At 35.5% G+C, this 18,048-nt stretch overlaps 1 pseudogene; it reads right to left on the reverse strand.

Annotated features, from left to right (window-relative positions):
- Nucleotides 1-249: 249 nt before the first annotated feature.
- Nucleotides 250-368, reverse strand: LOC118610601 (annotated as a pseudogene).
- Nucleotides 369-18,048: the final 17,680 nt, after the last annotated feature.

An 18,048-nucleotide genomic window follows, 5' to 3' on the forward strand; every position in this document is an offset into this window, starting at 1 on the left:
AGATGTTGTCAATACTCCAGACCTGCAGGATAAAATGGTATGAAAAACTCCATCCTTTGTGGCGTTGTTGCATCATAAAATTTATGATGTTAATAATAATGGCTGGCATTTTTGGAGGGTTTACTAAATGCCAATTATTTTTTTATTTTAAATTTTTATTTTTATTTTTAGGCGGAGCAACCCTCGGTTGACCTCACAGATTACAAGGAACTTGTCGGCATACAATCCCTTACTTTTTTTTATTTTGTATGCCTACAGCACCTGGTCTTCTTAGATGGTCTCTTATCCAAGCACTAACCAGGCTTGACCCTGCTTAGCTTCTGAGATCAGGCGGGATCGGGCTTGTTCAGGGTAGTATGGCCATAGTCAGAAAATGCCAATTATTTTTACTCTACACATTTACTCTAATTCTGTACATGACCCTAAGTTTTTAAAGAACTATTTTCTATATTTTACATCTGAGGAAAGTAAAGAACAAGGGGTTAAGTAGTTTACCAGTGGTCACATAGCTAGTCAGTGGCACAGCTAGAATTTGAGCCCTGACAGGCTAGCTCCATCGAGTTATACTTTCTTATCAGCCTAGAAGTCATCTGTTGCAGATTTTGTGGTTCATGAGATAATGTGTCTGAGCTACATAAGATATTGCCTAACATTCTGCTACTTTTAAGCGAAAGATACCAATTGAAGATATCGATCATCAAGTTCCACTCACCTTAATTAATTCATTCATTGGTAATCACATTCTGTAATGTAGAGTGTAACTGAGACATCTTAAATCCTGTGTTTCTGCTTCTTCCTGTCATGGTTAACTGTCTGCTATACTGTCACCTATTTCTCTATTCTTCCTCTTTCTCATACCTGGTCCCATCTACTTTAGTATAATTGTTTTTATTTTCTTTGTACTTGCTATGCATTCATTCTATGAATATGTTTCCTTATTACCTGAAGCTTAAAGTTCAGATCGACTACTTTGAGAGAAAAGAAGGAGGGGGCTCTCTCTCTATCACCAACCCTCTCCAGGTTCCTACATTTGTTTGTTTCCAAGTACTCTGCCTTTTCACCCTTCTTCCACTTCACAACTTGATGCATCCTTATTATCCTCATTCCTATTATCTAAAACTCTCATAGGCTTTTCATAGCAGAATGTTATCACTGAACTGTGAGGTCCTTAAATGCAGGGGACTATATTATTTACTTATTTATTTGTTGTTTAGGGAGAGAGTTTGCATTCCTAGAAACTATCACAGAAACCAACATCCACTAGGTACTCAGTGTTGTCCATTAAAGGAATTAACAAGCCAATGAATATGTTAATAACATTTCCAGAAAATTTTCAGCATTTATTTGAGCAGATGCTACCAAATCCATAGCTTTTTTTTTTTTTCTTTCCCTCCCATCAAGAGTCCTGGAATCTGTTTCTTGTCCTTGGTCTCCTTTCATTATTTCGTTTTCTTGTGTAGTTTAGATAGATGTGTTCTTTTTGTCCCCAGAAGCTATCCAAAGTTCCCTTTACAGATAGTATTTATTCCCTAGACCTAAAACCTTTTACCAGATTGTACCTTTTACTTAAATGATTTCTTGAACTTCATCAGTAGCTGATCTTTAGATGTCCTCTGTGCAGCTATAACTCATTTCAGTTCTTAAATAAAAAGTGCCCATAGGCACTGCTTCATCCTCAAGTGAGTGAACAGGGTCTTTAGCCTTGGCCTGTTCAGTAGACTCATCACAAAGTTCTCTGAACGGTACTGGTCCTTTTTACTTCTGACACTGTCTCTATAACAAATTCAATTTATCTTCTCATTTAATGCTGATATCAAATTTCTTGCATCCTAGATTTAGAATTACAACAAATATGTCCCTTGGATTATCCAATAGAATTAATAATCAGAGTCCCTGCAATGTGATATCTTGCCTGAGCTTTGCTTTTAACTCTGGTGGCATTGTTTCCCATTAATCTCCCCACAAAATGGTCTTCTCACCACTGGACATGTACATGTATGGTGATCTTCCCTTTTTCCCCTTTTTCTTTATGGTAATACTCACTAAGCCCGTTTCTTTCTTTTACAATACTATCATCTTTTCATTCTTTCTACTTTTATTCCACTTTTTTCTCTTATCCCAAATGTTTGCTTTTTTTCTGTTTTTCCCCTAGTATTATCAATACTTCTACTATGTAATGAGGATTAATGTTTTTACGGCTATTTATTAAGCACATATTATAAGCCAGGCACTTACCCAGTATGTATGTATTTGTGTGTTTCTGTGCATGTATTTTAAAACTCGTAATAGCTAAATAAATTTTTAAATGAAAAAAAAAAAACCTGAGACTTTGTTTTTAAGTTTCTCCATATCACATATATGTGTCCATTTAATTTAATTTTCCTATGAATTTCATATGTATGTATCTCATAATTGCACAATGAAGTATTATTTTGTCCTATTTTAAATCAGAAAACAGATTTGAAATTAAGAAGGGTAACCTGTAGATAGCTGGACAAATGCAAAAATGTGCTCACGTGGAGTTTAGTTTCTAGCCAAGCTTGAGGCTACAGATAATACATCTCTTACCTTACCCTACCCATTGTGAGTCTGAGAGTCAGATATGCAAACTTTGAGTTTGCCCCTGGCTAAAATTCTGAAAAGGGAAGAAATCCCACTCAGCAGCCTGGTAAGCTTTGAACTGACAGGGTCTGGGCAGGGCCATAATTACACAAGCATTTGTTTTCTTAGAAGAGATTTCAAGGGCCCCAGCCTGCTCCTCCTCACTTGCTCTAGGGAAAGGGGGGAGGTGGCTCTTGGATGGTACTTTATGGGTTTTATGTGCTTCTTCCCAAACAACAACAACAAAATCCCAAATGGCAACTCACAAGAAAGACTTTAGTACAGTAATAAAATTCGACATGTTCAATAGTCAGAATGGTCCAGGTTGATAGGAACAAAAAGGTGGCAGAAAGAAAAATAGGCCTGGAAATCACTATGAAAGTTTCTGTACAGTTTATATTCTTTTAATAGGAGAGAGGAGGTCTAGGGTTCTGAATCTATTTATGATTTATTTGGAGTCTGACCTCCACTTGATCCTAGTTATCATCATATTAGCCCTCATAATGGTTGTTTCCAAATGAAGTTAGTCTTGCATTACAAATTATTTGAACTTATTGATTACTGATACCTTAGTGTATATTGCTGAGATAGAAAAAAGCTGGTTGTGGACTACTTACTCCCAAATAAAATTTTGAATCTAGAATTCTATCTGAAACATCCATTATAACATGTGGGGTGATGACTTTCACCTGAACATTTGGCATGCCATGCTCTCAGTGCCGTGTGTGCCATAACTTGTTTCTACCAGATTTAGACACACTTGGATGCAACAGCAACCTGGAGACAAATTATGGAACACTTGTCCGGGGATCCCAGAGTTAGACCAGTAGCTAGTAGATGAACATCAATATTACCCTTTTACATTGGTTACTCTGAAGGTTCTCAGCAACTTAAGTTTCCTCACATGGCCTTTTCAGCAATGAAGTATCCTCTAAGAAGGTTTGAATGTATGATCTTTCTCTAAAGACTTTATCTTAATGACTAAGATTCATATAATTGAAAAGTATAGCAAAGACTTAAAAGTCTTTAGTTCTCTCATCCTATGTTATTGATAGAAAATTAAAAATTTTGTGAGGAGAAATTATTTCATAGAAGTCACACAAAATCTTGATGGCAATCTGCTCAACATGGTTGAAGGAGCTCTCTCAGTCTCCAGGTGGTAAAATTTACCCTCATTTCTTAAACAGTTGGATACGCTTAGTTTTTCTCTTAAAAAGAAACTACTTTTGATTTTTTTAAACTTCTTTGAATCAGTACCTGTCAAAGAAATATAAAGGTGAAAACATAAACAGTCATACATGTAAAATCATCACAGCCATCTAGATGTCTCTGTCTATTAGAAATTCCTGTTTTTGACATGCATAGGCAGTGGTGATACAATTCAGCTTGGACATAGAACAGTATAGCTACAAAGTTTATAATAATAAGGCAGCTAGCCAAAAACAAAACTCTCGGAATATACTTACATTATCTATCTTCATATCTATCTATCTATCTTCCTATCTATCTATCTATCTACCTACCTACATACTTAGCTACTTACTTATCTGTCATCTGTCTGTCAGTGCGTCTGTCTGTCCATCCATCTGTCCATCCATCCATCCAACCATCCATCTATTGACCTAATCTATCTGTAGTCTTAGTGTATTTATAAACTTACAAGCAAGCAAAGAATTTTTAGGAATGATGAAAGATAACAATAAACAAATTAAAGAAACCAAAAGAACATCAAACACAAGAAATCTCCTAGACACTGCCTAGCAAAACTTCAGAAGACAAGAAGATGAGAGAGACAGAGACAGACAGACAGACAGACAGAGACAGAGACAGAGTCAGACAGACAAATTAACAAGAGAAAATAACCAAATTTAATATGAGAACCCCACATATAAGAGAGAGTCAGAGACCCGACATGCACAAGGTTTGGCGATAGCAAGGGAACAGGAATATTTAAGACGTCCCTGAGCTAGGGATGAGGTAAAGTGCCTTAGGGGTTTCAAAGGGATATTGCAGAATAATAAGAGGAGCAGATGCTTCATTAATAGATGTTTACCTTGCCCTCTAGGCAGGTCAAAAAATGTGATCTCTGATAATCTCTTATTATGAGGAAGACCCCTAATTCAAGTTCTATATAGTTAAAAAGAGGGGCAGAAGTTTCTCTTGAGCTTGAGGCTAAAATTGCCTGTCGTTCACAGTAATCTGCATACTACTGAAGCACATCTTGGGGTGGCTCATTCTGAACCCCCACATTATGCCACTTGAATAAAAATTACAAACTTATTATAATCTACTTTTGAAACCCCTCCTATCCCCTCCTATTCTACCTGATTTATGTTTAAGGAGTTGATTTTTCAAGAGATGCTCACCACATGAAGCTTGAGAATGATCCCAGGGGGTCACTGCAAGTTCACTGGCTGCTCCAGAGATTAAGAAATAGAACTAGTAAAAGTATTACTATATGGCTCTCCCCCTCCTGAGTTATAAATGCAACAAGCTGATTATTATGATGATACTTCATTCCAACAAGAACTGAAATAGGACAATGAAATCATGATACTTAGCACTTATATAGCACTATTCATCTTCTGAGCTCTTTACAAACAGTAATTAATTAGAGGAGGGCAACAGAGAGTTCAGCTGATCTGGTGATGCACATGTAATAAAACAACTCCTTCAAAATTAAGATCCAGAAGGAAAGTGCCTACTTGAGATCCAGACTGAAATTGGTGGGGAGGGGTGGCAGTGAGGGGTGAGAAGATATTCTAGAAAACCAAAAACTCTCCTCCTTCTGAGTTGTCAGTATAATCAGCCTTGGAAAACAAACTGCTACCATTTGAATGCTAAGGGGATTCCAAATAGGTCAGAAAGTGGAAGCTTGTAAGAGAAAAGAAAAAGATCAGGTAAGAAAACTAAACTGTATGATGAATTCCACTGTAAGCAGATAGTCCTTAAGAGTACAAAAATAATGATTTGATTATCAAAGAAGAAAAATGTGCAGCTCGTCCGCCTTTGTGTTACCTGAAGTTTCTACTTTGAATCTATTGTTTAGCAAAATGTGTCCTAGTGTCTGAATAAGGCTACTGATTACTGTCTTCTTAGGAAGAGGTATAGACAGAGGAGGTACATGGTGTGTGTTCGTGTCGGGGGAGGAGGGGGAAGGGGAAGCAAAGAATTTTTAAAAAGTCCATCTCAGCCTCACAAGATTCTGTCTTCCCTCAGATTCAGACTGAGTTCTTAGGAACAGTCACAAAAATCAAGTTGCTGGCCCTGAGTCTGAGTCTTTAAGATTACTGAATGACAGACAATCATTCCCCATCACGCTATGTAACAACAAAATAGAAAGACTCTGGTGTTTGACATTTGTAAGCAGATAAACCCTTTTTTTCCCTCAGCAGCTTGACTCTTGTCTTATGCATTTGCCTTCTTGGTGCAATCCCAGAGGCATCAGAAAAGTACCGGAACACAATTCAAAATCTTCGTCTCTCCTCCCCCAATCTGCTGGCCATTAGTAGGAATTCCAGTAATGAGAGACAGTGCCTTCGCCTCCACATCATCTGTAACAGAAAAATGGGATTTTGATACTGGGGACCTTTGCCTCTCTGTCTAGGTCTGAGCAACTTAGTCTCATCCTCTAGTTCAAATCCTACCCTTGTAATTGACTGTGTGATGGCAGGCAAATCACCTAATTTTCTGATCTTTAATTTCTCCACCTGCAAACTGGAAGCAGGGATTCATTTACACATGACATTTATTTAAGGCTGCATTAAATGTAAGAATACAAAGATGGAAGACAGAGTTTTTCACTTCTAGAGGTTAAAATAAATAAGTGGCATCAAAATAAGGTGTGGTAAATTGGTACTGGGTTCCACAGAAGCCCAGAGGAGGGAACTCTGAACTAACGTAATAGGGGGTAAGCAGTGATATGCTGCAAATGTTTAACAACCATTTATCTGAGAAAAAAAAAGTGTATACATTTATACGTGAACCTATATTTAGTATAAATCTTACTGATATAAAATATGTGCAGCAAAAAACTAACATAATAAAATATACAGTATTTAACAAAAAGTCCATATAAGCCCATTGATTCTGAAAGGGAACAGAATTTGCCACCCCAATATACCTCTTTGGCATAAGGAATATCTTGAGCTGCCTATTAAGAAAAAACAGACATGGGAGAAGCTCTGAAAACTATTAGAAGTTATCCTTTTGTAAGTGATATTTACATTTAAAAGGAAAATCTCCATTTGTAAAGGTGCCTCCCTCTATCTGAGAGTGAAGGATGACTAAATCTCTAGAAACTCTTATTAATGAAGAGGGCAAGGACTTAAATGTGCTTAACAACCTTCCCCAACCTTATCCTGGTAACCTCCCATAACTAGCCTTCCCCCAGCCCCAACATCTTTCTTTTGTCTTTAGCTGAAAATGGTAGTTAAGGTGTGGCTTGGGCCATTTCCTGGAGTTACTCAATTTTCCTAGATATTTCCCATGTATACAGGAGGTATAGCTGTTATTAAACTTTCATTTGTTTTTCTCCTGTTAATCTGTATTCTATTTACTACGGAGGAAAGGGAGTCTTAGCCAATAAACCAAAAGTATAAAAGAAAAATCCTTTTTCTCTCCTCCATTTCTCAGAGAATCTTGCTATTGATTTTTGCTGACTCTGAATCCTTAGTAAATCTATAGAGGCAATTGATAAACTAGTGTAGTTAGGACATGAACATTTTTTTTTGTATTTTCATTTATGTTAACAAGTAAGATGAAAGTGAAACAAGAAAAGATATATGTTCAAACTTCACTTATTCATCATATCAGCAACTTCTTTGCTAACTTGAATAACAGAATAATACTGAAAGCATTTTTTTTTCAATTTTGTGCACTATTACAGACATAGGACCCTGTTTGGTTTATTCTGCATTATTAACATTTTCTTCATTATTTTCTTACCATAGACAATCAACAGAATAATCATCAAGCCCTGATATTTAGTACGTCCTTTACCTTGGTCGCTTTCAGGTTTCCAACATGACATTACTGAATACAGAGCTGGGAAGAGATGACAATAGCACATAGCTATGAGGTTTTTACAAAATGCGCATGCAAGAAATGTCTGTCAATAATCTCAAGAGCTTAGATAATAATTATTCTTTTGCATGTGTATATTTAGTATTCCCAGCACCATTTGTTGAAGAGACTGTTCTTTTCTGATTGAATGGTCTCAGCACTCTTGTTGAAGATCACTTCACAATAAAATGTAAAATATTTAGAAAGTTATGAGTTTGTATATTACTGTGATTTAAAATATAGTTTATTTTTAATTTAAGTTAATTTTTAGTAATGGCTATGTTTAACAATGGCTAACAATAGGCTCACAAATTTCTAAATATGTAACAATTGGTTATCGTGAGCCAATGTGATCTGACTTCATCACACTATTGGGGATGAGGAAAGTCTTTGAAGCTGTGAAGGTAACAACTACTGAGCAGCCAACAGAAAGATAATGGAGAAGAATGTTCTTTCAATTAAAAAAATATACCTATGTGCGAAGAATGAGAGGGGAAAGGGAGTATGGATAGGGCTATTTGTGATACCTCTCGGCTCTGAGAGGGTTCATTGACAAGAGGTATGTGAAAGCTACCCTTCCACAACAAACACTTGGAGTTTAAGATGTAGGGGTCTAGGATGAGTATCCCCAATGTGCCACCCTGGCATGCAGATTATTTTGAGCTGAAAACAATTAAAGCCCAAGAAACTCACAAAATTTTGTTGTTGTTGTTTAACATCCCCTTTACCTGCCTAAAGGCTTCAGGAAGGGAGCCACGGTATACATTGGAATAAGGAAGAGGCATGAGAACTAAATAATAAACTAAGTTGTATTCAGAGCGTGCTACATGCTGCTAGACAGGGAACTTGGTTGATCAGCAGGCGCCAAACAATGGGGGAACTTACAGGAAGATCCCTGCTGAGATGACTCACCTTAATGCTGTATACCCACACCTGGCAAGGAAAACAGAGTTAAACTGAATTCCTTGAACACTGGGGGTCTCTCTCATTCTCTGTCTTTGAAAGGAGACCACTGTCTCTGTCTGTGGAACTTTACTCTTTCTCTAATAAATTCTTTTTCTCTCATTCTGGCATACCCTTGCATTCTTTCCTGTGCACAATCAAAGATTCTCTCGGTGCAGGACTTGAGTCCCCACTTGGAGGAATTTGCCCCATTCTGCATTAGTATGAATTGACTGTGGCAGACCGGAAGGATCCAAGCAAGTCTATTTGTTAGATTCCCCTCTGTGTACTATTGTTTCTGGGTGGACCAGCTAGACTTTGTTTACCAAATATTTTCTCTGCCTCATTTACCTGAGAATTGCCCACTTTCCCTTGAAACCCCAGACTCCTGCCTTTCCTTCCTTGTCTAGAATGACATATAAGACTCAACTGCCCAATGTGTCCTCAGATCTCATATTCTTGTAAATATATAATAAATTTGGTTATTTCCTTCTATTAATCTCTCTCATGTTAATTCGATTATTAGTCCAACTAGACCTTAGAAAGGTGGGCAAAAATTACTCTTTTTGTCCCCACAAAGGATAATAATAATTTTTAAAATTACACTTATAATATACAAAAGACATGATCACAAATATCACTATACTACAGGATTTAAACCTATATTGATTTTTGAGCAAAAAAAAAAAAAAAAAGAACAAGGCCTTTTCAACTACATAACTCATTTCAACGTAATCTGAAATGGAGACTATCTTCTATTTATGTCTGAAGATGATACATATTTTAGGTGTGTTGATGTTGCTGCTTTCAACTTGAGAGAGAGAAAGAGAATATGAATGAGAATCACATATGAGACAGTTACATGGTACATTAAATTGTACCCTAAGTCTGACACAGAGGGTCGATAATTCTCCTGACAGAAGGATTTAAACTGGAAATCCAGAAAAAAAAATCTCTTCCAGATAGATGGTGATCTCAGAGAGACTATAGGGTGGGCGAAGGGAGAGAAGAAATAATAATTCATGCCACCAATTTGGTCCGTTATGATCTCATTAATTGTTAAAAATTTTTGTAATTGAAATTTTTGAAGAAGTTGGAAATACACATGCTTAAACAAACATGTGCTTAAATATTTACATGTTATTTAGAAGTCCACAATGTACTGAAATTTATATTAAGAAAATTCTGTTGATTGGCTACCTAAAACCTATTCACAATTTCAGTCGTCTTTTTTCCTTCTCACTATAGAGGTCAGCATGCTTTCCCAGACTCTCTTGAAAATGGTAGTGGCTCTGCGACCCAGTTGTGGCCCGTGAGGCATAAGCAGATATTTGTTAGAGACGGGGAGAGGCATCTGGGAAGGATTTGTTTTCCTGATAAAAAGGACAAGTAGAGCTCATATGGACTTTTTTCTTCACCCTCTTTCTTTCTTCAATATAAACATGATGTTCAACAGTGAGGGCAATCATGTTTCAACAGTGAGGCAGTGAATTTAATAGAAATGCCAAGACAAATTCATCCTGACTATGAACTACTTACTTAACCAGTACCAGTAGCCACCTCAGTCTCAAATTCCTATAATGTAAGATAAACAAATCCAAAATTTAAGCTGCTATAAATAGAGATTTCTGTTCCTTGTAAATAATCCAGAGATCATTAGAGCACTATACCATCAACTAACAAGTAGGATTTAGGGTTAAACCATACGGCAGATTGCAGATTAAATAGGTACTAAAGGTTCATAACACACATCATTGTTAACTTCTTTGACTCCTCTGCCCTTATGGATTTCTTAGCCCAGGTTATTGGTTGTAAGTGCAGGAAAAAACAAACGAACAAACAAACAAACTTAATTTAACTCCCAAGGAAAGGAGATTTCCTGAATCAACCAGTGGTCTATCATTGAACCCTGGGTAAGGAAGTTCAATCAGAATTCACTAAGTTTGAGAACCAAAAATACTTTCCCTATGCCACACAATCTCTCATTTCTCATTTCTGCTAATCTCTAGACACCTGCTTCATTTCTCTCTCTCTCTCTCTCTCTCTCTCCCTCTCTCTCTCTCCCCCTTCTCTCTCTCTCTCTCCATCTCATTCTCCCTAAACTTTTTTTAATCTGCTTCTTAATTTATATTGTTTAAAACAAAACATACCAAAGAGATGAAAAAGGGTTGTCCCTGATTTAACTTATGTGCCATCTTAGTATCGAAGCCAAAGATGACTTTAGCTTAGAAAACAGATTCTTAATATCTTAGTTTGCCATGACCACCATAATAAAATATCACAGAGTAGGTGGCTTAAATAACAAAAATTCATTTTTTCATAGTTCTGAAGGTTAGAAGTCCAAGATCAAAGTATTGGCAGGAGTAGTTTCTCCTGTGCTTGTAGATGTCTACCTTCCCATGTTCAAATTTCCTCTTCTCATAAGGACATCAGTTAGATTGGATTAGGACCCATTCTAGCAGCTTTATTTTTATTTAATCACCACTGTATTTATTTTTAATTTTTATCTATTTACAAGAAGATTTTTATATATAAGATATTTTAACATATGATAAAAAAAAGCAGTATAGTCTAGAGATCATATAATCACTTAGAAACTATATAATAGCTTTCACAATTCTTTTATCACAATACTACAATATTCCTAGAGACAAGAAGAGGTATTGTGTGAAAGTACATTTCAGGTACATTTGTACTTTGACTTTTTTTAAATACCTTATCTCCAAATGCAGTCATATTCTGAGGTACTAGGATTAGGACTTCAACATAAGTATTCCACAGGAGTATAATTCAGCATATAATGCCCAATCTTAACTATGTCCCCCTATGGCTATAAGGCCCACCCTGTGACTGAAAGTTGGAAGGAATGGGGAATGTAGGCAGGAACAAGAGTAGGCAAAAAGGCATTTGAGACCCAATCAATGAAACCATTTCACTCATTCTTCCCCCTACATAATAATTGCCACCCTAGGCAGAGCGATAAATCAAGCTATTAATTAGTCAACTAGACAGATAAGATGGATAAGTTCAACTGGCATGTTCAAGATGTATATATTAAATGTCCAGCATGTAACATGGACAATAAGTGCTATAGCATTTTAGGGGAGGAAATGATTTGGTTCAGCTGAATTTATAGAGAAAGACTTTAGGGTGAGGTTGACCAGGAATAATGATTATTAACTCAACAAGTGGCTAGGAAGGAGAGGAATTTCAAGAGATCTGGAATACCATCAGTGAAGGAAAGCCACAGAAAAAAATGAGTAACTTAGCACAAGAATAGTGAGTAAATTATTTTGACACAAGGGACAAGGGAATTTGTGCAGAGAGGAGTGACAAGCAAGGCTGGAAATATACCTTGGGATAAAATTGTTGGGACTTAAAATATAATTTTAATGTGTATCTGTTCATGTAGTCTTGCAAGAGTTAAACTGAACGCTTTTCTGTTAGAATATTCTGATGTCTCTGAGTTGGCCATCTAAGCTTTCTTCCTGAATTAATACAGGGTTTGAGGTGACCTGAAAGGTCAACTCTTAAGATAATTAGTACCAAAGAGCTGCACTCTTGCCATGCTGCCATTTCAGCCTTCTCACAATCTAGCAATTTTTCATGATAAATTGAATCTAATAACATATTTTTGCAGCCAAGATACATGGTGGATCATTGTCTTGTCACTTTGATAAAATGTTTGGGATTTTTTTTTTTCCAATCCAGACTTCACGATAGAGCAGGTGAAAATCTATAGTTATGTCAAACCAAACACATATAACAATTTCCTGCAACATAGACTTGAAAAAAATCATTAAATATCTGAGCAAAATAATCCACAGATATTTATTATCCTTGTCTAATGATTTAAAATTCATTTTGTTTGTATTTTAGTTTTTGGGGTTCCTTTATAGGTAGGCAACTGTAGCTAAGAAGAGGATGTAAACAAGAGGCAACACTGTCAATACATGGTATCAAAATTTTATTCGTGTGTTGAATGGACACTTCTGGTATTCTTAACCTGACTCTCTACCCTATAATAGTCAAGGCCTTTTGTGATTTCAAAGAGAGTTTTGCATAGTGAAATGGGTGACAATATAGGGTTTGCAATCCATCAGATGGGGTAAACCTTGGAGCTGTCAATTAACTCATCTGATTATGGCAAAGCCACTTAGCTTCCCTAGACCCAGTTTCTGTAGCTGAGTGCCCAAATGCAGTCTAACAGTGCTGGTAATATGAAAAGCACATGATGAATGAAAAGAGCTTAGCGCTGTGCCTGGCACACACGCGAGTGCTCACAAATTTACGTATTTATAAAACGTCTCTACATTCTAGATATCTCATTTAAAATGCATACTAGTTTTCACCCAATGGATAGAATCAAAATTTTCTTTTTGCTCTCTGAAGATAAATATATTTTGAAATTATAAAAACAAACAAAAGCTTTCGATGACGCTACTTCTGGAGTGCTGCCTTCAGGCAAGTCATTTCCAGTGCGGAGCTTGGCGTCGGGGCAGGAGTTCAAGGGGCAGAGGTCACCGCGCCTTTGGCGTTTCTGCTGCCAAATTTGAGCAAGCTGGCCTCGGGCCACACCGAGACTGTAAGATGTGACAGTGTGATGCCCTTTCGGCTCTACCAATAAGGCTGTTTCGTTTGCCACACCGCCCTTTTGGATTGGTGTCTTTCGCAAAGGCTCTCCCCTCCCCTCCGGCTGTATCAGCAGAGCGGAGGTCCAACAGGCTGTTCCTGCGGGATTTTACCACCTGCGCGTTGCCTACTTCGCGTCCTGAAGCTGCTGGGGCTACTGCAGCGACGACGTTCTGGACTTTGGTACCTACCTGCCTCGGTCCTGAGTAGAAGAGTCACACATGGGACTGAGCCCACCTTTAAGACTGAGCAGAAACTACAGGTAAAGGGAAGGATTTTGCAATTGACATATATTTAACAAAAACAAAACAAAACAAAACAAAGCAAAACAAAAAAACAAAAAGGCCAGATTTCAATGGGTCTATCCTGGAGATGTTAACTGAGTTTATAATTAACTAATTAGGTCATGCTCTGTTTTTCTTCTCCTGGCCCTGGGAAAGCTCCTGCAAGTTTTTTTTTTTTTTTTTTCTTTCCGCATGAGTATTTATCCTGGAAGAGTAGGAGTGTTAAGTGTATGGGAAAGCCCGAGGTTATTCTGTAGTGGAAAATGTTGCAGCTACCTGCTTTTGTAGAATTGAGCGTTTCTTTTAAATAGTCATTGTCAGTTTGTTCTTGGTGATAAATGGAGGAATGCAGTATGTCAAATTTCTTATTACTAAGTAATTTATTTTTAAATATCTAAGTATCTTACCTCCTACACTCCTCTCTAACTTGCGTTCTAGTGGAAGACCTTGGCAGAATCAAATATCAGCGTGGGTGTTATCGGTTTTATATATATATATATATATATATATATATATATATATATATATATATATATATGTGTGTATATATATTTACTTATTAATAACAACTAGGATTTTTTAAAACCTCTGTTCAGTAATCCTTGATTAGTTCTGATCTGGTTCACCAATAGGTTGGCTAGCATTTAATTTGGGTCATTCTGTTCTTAGTAGATCATGATGTTCTGTATATCATACCTTTAAAGACTAGACTTCTGACTGTTTTGTAAGGAGAAATGTAGAGAAGTGGTTATTATTTAGAGTTTATAACCCTGTTGTTACCACCTTGTATTATCATGTCATTTGGCTGAAGATGGAAAGACTGGGCCCGAATCCCCAGAGGTATAGACTGCCTTAGTTTATACCTCTGATTGTTTGACTGATTGTTTCTTGGCTTGCAAAAAGTGACTTACATTCAAAATAAATTAAAATTTCACAATCTAAAAGATAAAAATAAATAAGAAATATTTTTATTGTGAAATAATATAGATACCTCAAACAAACAAAAACTAAAAACATCTCAAAATGTGGCTTAGTGAACTATTACAAAATAAATTCCATTCTGGTCAAGAGTTATATCTTGCCAGCTACCCTGGAAGTACTTGCCATGTTTCTGGTTCCAACTGCAGTACCCTCACTGCTTCATGAGTAACTATTGTCCTGACATTTATAGAATATTTTTCTTACATTTTTCATACTTTTATAACCCAAATATATATTAGCAGACACTATAGTTTATCTTGCTCATATTTCAAACGTTAATAAAAGTTTTTTTGGCATAGATTTCCCCACTATTCCTTTTATTTGCTAAAGAGCCTGGACCATTGGCATTATAAGTCTCCTACAGTCTGTATATTGCTGTTTGCACACACGTGATATAGTTCAGTGAGTTCAACAAGTCCTCTATAGTTCCTACAAATTGGCAAATGGATCCAGATGTTGGATCAGACTAAAATTCAATCCCTTTGGCAATACTACAGGCAGTCTTTGGCAAGCTTATATGAAGTACATGATGTTTGGTTGTCTCTTTTTATGATCTTAGTAACCACTGATGATTAATGTCTGCATTTATTAAATAGGAGTTGTAAAGTGGTGATACTCTGATTTTATCATATCTGTTTTTGTGTATAAGTTGTGATATTTTTTATAAAGAGACACGTTACCTCATTTATCAGTTGGTTACTCAGTGAGGCAGAATAACAGCATGATATTTTCTTTTGTTTATCAGTTTCTAAGATAATGAATAGTTTTTGTGTTATCCTATGAAGGTGACCAATTTTAAAAATATAATTATGAAATCATGTTTTTAAATGTATGTGATGGATTCTATGTCATTGTGAGTATTCTAATTATTGAAGCATACATTGTACTGTATTTGGTGTATGGGAGCCTCTTTAAGTGATGTATGGGTCCCTTTGACATAATCTTTATAGTTTTTGATAACTTACTTAGGATTTAGTATTATTAGGTATATAAAACTCACTTTATACATTTGCTGCACCAGACTGAATATTAGTTTTCTCCAATGATCCCCGATAATTTATTTTAGTGAGAAATGGCATTTCAAGACCACAATATGGACACTATGGCTGTTCCTTACTTCTAGATTGATATACATAAATGTGTACACACACAAATATGCACACACACAATATAAAATAAACTGTGTCATGGGTTCATATTAATATTTCCAGTTAAAATTTTGTACTGTGGAACTCCTTATATCTGTCTCCTTTCTTCCAAACAGGGAAGAAAGGATTCTTTCTCACGAAGAATCCTGCTTCTCCAAGACAGAGAGATGATAGAATTAAACTATACCAGGATTGCCCATTTTTTAAATGACATCTCTACAAATACCACAGTCTCAGAATAACAATACTGATATTACCACCAGTATTATTGCAAGAACCATTAAAATTATTTTTGAATATGCTCTCTTCATCCTCTCCTTATTTTTTTCTTATAGTTGCACTTTATGTTGTCAGAATGAAGAGACTATATTAAAAAATAATGATTGTGATGGTTGTTATAGGATTCTATACATATGTCCAAGTTAATAATACAGTGCAGTAAAATTTTACTGTATTAAGTTAGTTTCTACAAATTTTACATATACATATTGCGTATATACATGTATATTTGAAATTGTACATTGAAACTGTATGCAACATATCTGAGAATATTGACCTAGAACAACAAACACCAAACATATTCTAAAAGTACTAAATTTTAAGTTAAAGAAATCCTTTGAGTATCTAGGAATGCATGTGATTTATAATGAAAATTAAAACAAATTGTTAGCATCTACTTATCCCATAACAAAATGAAATAACATATTTAAGTCATTCGATGAGATGAACGTGTAAGCCAAGGATTTTATACCCAGCAAATTTGACTCTCAAGAAAAAAGGTGCTGTTATCAACATGCTGGTACAAAAGCAGTATTATTCCAGAGAATATGTTCTAAAGAGTCTACAGAAGAATGAGCTTTAGAAAACCAAAATAACTAGAAGAAACATTGATATAAGATTTAGTGGTGTAGAAAACTTATATGGTTATTTATAGAACTAAGAATAATTATGGGCTAAGAAGGAGAGAGTATAGGTTTAAATACTCTTTTGGTGCATTATAAAATTTAGATATATTGTATTTTCATTAATGTTTAGTTCAAAATATTTTCAGGTACTTTTGAGATGTCTTTTATGACTCATGGATTATTTGGAAGTGTGTTGTCTATATTCACAAATTATTTTTAGATTTTTCTCATTGCCTTTCTGTTATTGCTTTCTAGTTTGAGTCCATTTTGGTCATAGAAGATACTTTGATTTCAACCATTGGAAATATATTAAAGTTTGTTTTATGTATCCAGATATTTATCTTGGTGAATGATCTATGTACACTTGAAAAGAGTATGTATTCTGACATTGATGGTGGAGTGGTCTATAAATATCAGATCCAGTTGGTTGCTTGTTATATTAAGCATATTCGTACTGATTTTTGTGTCTGCTTATTCTCTCATTACTTAGAATGTTGAGGTCTACAGCTATAATTTTGAAATAATGTATTTCTCCTTTTAATTCCATATGTATTTTGAAGGTTTTTTTTTTTTTAGGTCCATAAACATTTAAGGCTGTCTTTATTTATTTATTTATTTATTTATTTATTTATTTATTTATATTTTTAAATTACACTTGACATTCAATTTTGTTTTATATTCATTTCATGATGTTATGTCTTCTTGATTAATTTATCCTTTTTCACTATGTAATGTTCCTCTTTATCATTAATAATTTTTCTTGCTCTAAAGTTCATGCTGTTTGGTATTAAAATAACCAGTTTTGCTTTCTATTGATTAGTGTTTGTATAGAAATATGATTTTAGTTTTTTTTTTAACATTTAGCTTATCTCTATCATTTTTAAAAAATTTCATTATGTTAATTGGGGTTATATTAGTTAATGCAATTATATAATTTTCAGGTGCACATTGTTATTTGACATCTGTGTATTGTGTGTTTACCACCCAAAGTGCAGTTTCCTTTAGCTACCATATATTTGGTCCGCTTTACCCACTTTACCCTCCCCCTGTCTCTCTATATTTGACCCCCTTTATCCCGTCTACTTCCCCTCTACTCCACTCCACTAGTAACCACTACTCTATAGTCCTCTGGTAACCACTAGCCTATAGTCTATGTCCATGAGTTTCTGTTTGTTTGTCTTCCTCATTTGTTGCTTTTAGGTTTATATCCTACATATAAGTGATTTGTGATTTTCAGCTTTTTCTGTTTGGCTTATTTCATTTAGCATAATTATCTCGAGGTTAATCTATGTTGTCACAAATGGCAGTATTTCATGTCTTCTTATGGCTGAGTAATATTCCATTGTATATATGTACCATAGCTTCTTTAGCCAGTCATCTATCATAGGACATTTCAGTTGCTTCCATGTCCTGGCCACTGTGAATAATGCTTCTATGAATATTGGTGTGCAAATATCTTTTCAGATATGGGCTTTTAAGCCTTTGGGGTAA

The sequence above is a fragment of the Rousettus aegyptiacus genome, unplaced genomic scaffold, assembly GCF_014176215.1.
Source record: "Rousettus aegyptiacus isolate mRouAeg1 unplaced genomic scaffold, mRouAeg1.p scaffold_m13_p_12, whole genome shotgun sequence".
NCBI lineage: Eukaryota > Metazoa > Chordata > Mammalia > Chiroptera > Pteropodidae > Rousettus > Rousettus aegyptiacus.